General features: G+C 42.4%; 1 long non-coding RNA gene across 1 annotated transcript; it reads right to left on the bottom strand.

Moving 5' to 3' along the window:
• Positions 1–1,559: 1,559 nt before the first annotated feature.
• On the bottom strand, positions 1,560–4,139 carry LOC118532613 (uncharacterized). Its single transcript, XR_004915802.2, has 4 exons — positions 3,827–4,139; positions 3,445–3,532; positions 2,272–2,509; positions 1,560–1,734 (listed from the first exon to the last, which is right to left on the bottom strand). It is a non-coding gene; the product is annotated as an uncharacterized LOC118532613 (long non-coding RNA).
• Positions 4,140–4,717: the final 578 nt, after the last annotated feature.

Raw genomic sequence — 4,717 nt, 5'->3', positions numbered from 1 at the left:
AACTTCCCAGGAGTGAATTCCTCAAGGGTGGATAGTGAATCCAGTTCACCCGTGTATTCATGGGCCTCACGCAGGCTGGATCCATGGTAGATTCTCAACAAATATTTGCTGAATTGAAATCTGTCATTAAGATATTTCATATGCTTTTTCCTTGGGCAAAGTGGTGATACTTCTTTTATTCTTTCTTCCTGAGTTTATCTGTAAGCATTTGGTTTCTCTAGATCATCATCTCACTATTCATTACTTTGAGGGATGAGATGGCAAAGCAGCAAACTAACACAGTAAAAATCACAAAATGTGCACTGTTTTGAGGGAAATATGATATTACATAAAGTACTAAATTTTATGTAAAGAATTTTGCATGGCTGAATTTAAAAATTTTTTCCAATAATAATTATAACTCAACTATAAAATGTCATGAACTTTAAGAACTTTGCTTTAATGAAAAGTGAGAATACAAGGTAATTAGCCCATCTCTGGTTTGTATAGGGTTTTTAAAAAGTTTGTTCTCCCAATGGGCCGGTATTGTTTTTCTTAAATGTGTAAATATCATGTGCTGAAAAAACCTTGCTTTTGCTATCTTTAGAGTTTTAACTAGGATCTTGCCAGAATTATTTCATATCCAGACATAACAACTGGTGTAGAACCACTACAGTGCAAAGTCCTACAATAGAAATAAAGATGATTATTAAAATGTGTCAATATCCCATTATTTCAAATCCTACTGTCTATGATATAAGCAATGCTAGGTTCTTATTGGCAGGCCAAGGCTTTGATGGAGGACAGAAAAAAAGAGGGAATGTAAAATATGAAAAGGATTGGAAATAGGATTAAATGAAAGAAGGGAAGGAAAGAAATGGAGAGGAACAGAATAAAAGAATAGAGAAAATGAGGAGGAGAGAGGAGATAGGAGGGAGGGAGAAGCAGGTCATTGAAAGATGATGATAAAAGTGTGAAGTTATCTCTGACAGTAGGGTCTTGATCTGCATCCATGAGACAAGAATTCACTTTTCAGAATGCCCTTTGTATTAAAATTAAAATGTAATCCATGTCACTGTGATATCCCATCAGAAATATTCTTTTGAGATAACAGTATATTGGACTAGGGAACCCCACTAATCCCCTCCCATCCACAAAGCATCTGGTGAAAAATCACCTCAAAAGACAGTCAACAATCTGATATTTCTACATTAGCTCCATGACAAGGGAATCTTTCAATTAGTGACAGGAATTACATTTGTGCGCCTGTGGATTGTGTTCCAGTATGGAAGTGATTACAATGCAGTATATGTCCCTTAAAGCCAAATGATCTGCTCTTTTTAGTTGCTGGTATCAGAAAAAAATAGCAAGACGGTCCAACAGATAATCCCCAAATCATGACAAGTAATAAATCTGCCTGCTGAAAGATCTTTAAGAAAACTTCCTCTGGAGGAAAGGAAGGATGTGGGAGGTAAAAAACACATGTGCAGAGTAGCTGATATCAAAATTGTAATATTGCTCCCAGCTCAAACTTCATATTTCATCCTTGTTAAAATATGAGACAGGACAATGCTGTGAAGTCATCTTTATTGAACCTGAATTTGTAATGCAGTGTGGTCTGGGAACAGGGCTGGAGAGAGAACAGATGGAAACCACCAGCACATTTCTGGGCAATTGTTGTTTTTGAAAAATGGTGGAAGTAATAAGACATCAAAACGGTCTTTTAAATTTTGTCTTCAGCATGAAGCTTCAACCCTGGAGTGGGGAAACAGAAAACTCCAATTGGCTTTGTTGATTAATGGAAATTTATAATCATACAGTGTCATCCCTAGGAAGAATGGGCACCATTCTGTGGATGGCAAAATGGAAGCTCAGTCGACCAGATGGAGGCAGCTTACTGCCACTTACCTCTGGAAAGGTCACAGGGAGGAGGCTCAGGGGATTCTGGTCTATAGATACAAAACCACCTTCTGTGAGTCCCCACCCTTCTGTGATTCCACCTCGGCTATTTCCGGACTCAAATTTGGGGTTGGAGAGGGAATGTGGAAAGGGCACACTGTACATTATTTGACCTTTCTGGATCGTCTCAGGAATCGAATGTTTCCCATGAGGTCCTACAGATCATCCTTCTGTTTCCCCTTCTGAAAAAATTCTGATTTTTTAAATGCATTTAGAGTACGTCTACAATCCCATCCACGCTAATGTACAAATCTCAAGCTTCAAAGAAAAGAAAACTCAAATGATAATGTCTGTCCTTCAAACCCAGTCCTCCTCACCACCACCCCAACCTACCTCTGAAACACAACCCAAAGCTGAAAGTTCTCTTTAAGTCCTCTCTTCAAACTTTCTTATCATTAACCTCTTCACTGGGGGTTGCCTGCCATGTCTTTGAAATGTCTTTTGTCTGCACCAAACTGAAATCATCCTCCCATTCTTTGAGTAAAATGGAATCCCCAGGAGGATGTAGTATATCCAGGCTGCTAATTTGATTTTTCCAGATGCACTGGCAGATCCATCTCAAGTCTCCATGCTGTAGTTAGAAAAAAAATATAGATGTAGGCAATCATGTGTTCTAAATACTGCTAAAAGAGAACTAGACCAAGTTCCACATGACAAAAAAATTCCCACAGTTTTCTGTGAAATTCAAGTAACAGAAATTCCTTAAGTGAGTGAAATGAGAATCTCCAAATTTATAAATATTTCCCAGGATGGCAGCGGGTCCAGACTCATGTCAGCAAACGCCCATTCTGAACCCCAGACGTAAGTGGCTTGAATGAGGGGTACTCCTCACTGCAGGAGAACAGGAATAAGGAATTGCTCTGACTTATTTATTTTATTTTATAATGTTCATTTACTCCATAAGATCTATTGAGCTTCTATTCTTGCCAGGCACAAAAATTCTTATATATTCAACAATTCTTGTATTATGAGCATTTTCTTATTTTTGAAAAGAATTGCAAATTTTTCTGAATTTGCCAATTATTTTTATACACGAGGTGAAGGGCAGTATTTAAATTAAATCCATGAAGATGGATTTATGTATCTCCCCCTTCCCTGTACACAGACATCTATTCTCTTCTCTTTTTTTCTTTTATGGGAAAAGACAGGTAGGATAAGATCCTTGAGAGACAACATGTTGATGTCAGAGACCATTCTTGCAAAAAGCTATAAAGCCACTTGCCCTGGGGAGAGAAGGAAAGGCATGTCTGCACCAGGCATCCTTTGGGCTCTGCCTGGCCCCTGGACCTTTCATTCCATGTCTCTCAGAAGATGTCCCGCATGGGTCTGGGGTGGCTCTGAGTCAGTATAAGGTACCGCAAGGCTTGCTTTGGTGGGAGAATTGGTGGTGCTGAGTCTTCGGTGCCCAGCTCAGCAATGACCCACCCTTGGAAGCCTCAGCATGCTGAGAGCCTCTTGTCCAGTGGGCGAGGCCAGGAGGAGGAAACCAAGAAGCTTCTGACTTACTTGTCCTGTTGGGGTCCTCTTGCTTTGGCACAGCACTTGCCCAGATACAGGATTCCTCCTGGGGCTGAGCAGGCACCCCAGAGCTGACCTGAAGATGGATCAGGGTCAGTGAGGTGGGGGTCAGAGAGAGAGAGTCAGCAGAGCTTCGTGTGACCTTAGCTTCTACTGAGGCTGAACCAAAGCCAAAGGGACTGAAGTTAGAATTAACTTTCTGGGTGAAAGGTCAAAAAACATTAAAAGTGGCTATGGAGTATCCTTCTCTAGAGATCTGAGGGGGGAAACAAATGAGCTTAGTTAATCTGGGGAATAGCATGAATTGTAATTCAGCCCGAAATCCTGCAGATGCATTTAAAATCTCTTCCACGGTTTTATTTCTACTCACCCCAGGAGTGCATGACAACAAATCGGAAGCTGCTCAGGGCTCTGTTGCCAATCTGGAGGGCTAGGCACTTTGATGTTCCAGGAAGCAATGGGGTTCCGTTGTTCTGAATCATTTATCATAAACTGCTACCAGGAACCGCTTTAACAATGGAAGGTCTATGGGATTAGAGAGGGCTGAAAGGGAGAAAGAAAGGCAGGAGATGAGGTTGGAGAGGAGCTCAGGGGCCGGATTATGAGGGCCGTGGTCAGGGCTTTGAACTTGAAGCAAAGAGAGAAGTCAGGAGGTACGGGTCCAGAGGAGGTATTGGTTTGGACCAAGGTGGCCACTAGGAAACGGGGACAAGAGGCTGGATTTGAGATAGGGTGTTTGTGAGCTGCTGGTGAATTGGGTGAGAAGTGGTCCCAGTGTCAGCACCCGGTGCCTGAATTTGAACAATGAATGCCCTTAAAGAGAAAGGGAAGCACAGTCTGCTAGTGCCTACTACGCACGGAGCCTGGTATGAGATGCCTCATGTCACTGAGTGGGAAGGCCAAGTGAAGGGACTTGGGAGTCAGGCAGACTGGGGCAAAATCCCAGCTGCCCCTCTTACCCACAGCGTGACTTTCCATAAATCAGATGGCCTCTCTTGGCTTGGCTTTCTTTTTTGTTCAAGGGCCTGGACACAGTACCTGCTGTGTGAAGTACGTCGTTATTCATGGGAAGTACGTGGCTGGAGCCAGAACACTGGGGCTCTCAGTCCGTAGTGGGTATTGTCAGTGTTCACCCCCTTCAACAGCTCTGTAGGGTGAAGAGTGGGGTCCCCGTTGCATAGGTGAGGATGCTGGACAAGAGCTGAAGTCACAGGATCGGGATTTAAGTCTTCCTCCACATCACCTTGAATAGATCTCAGGT

The sequence above is a fragment of the Halichoerus grypus genome, chromosome 7 (genome assembly GCF_964656455.1).
Source record: "Halichoerus grypus chromosome 7, mHalGry1.hap1.1, whole genome shotgun sequence".
NCBI lineage: Eukaryota > Metazoa > Chordata > Mammalia > Carnivora > Phocidae > Halichoerus > Halichoerus grypus.
Note: the sequence above shows the minus strand (reverse complement) of the source record. Positions and strands in the feature narration are given on the sequence as shown.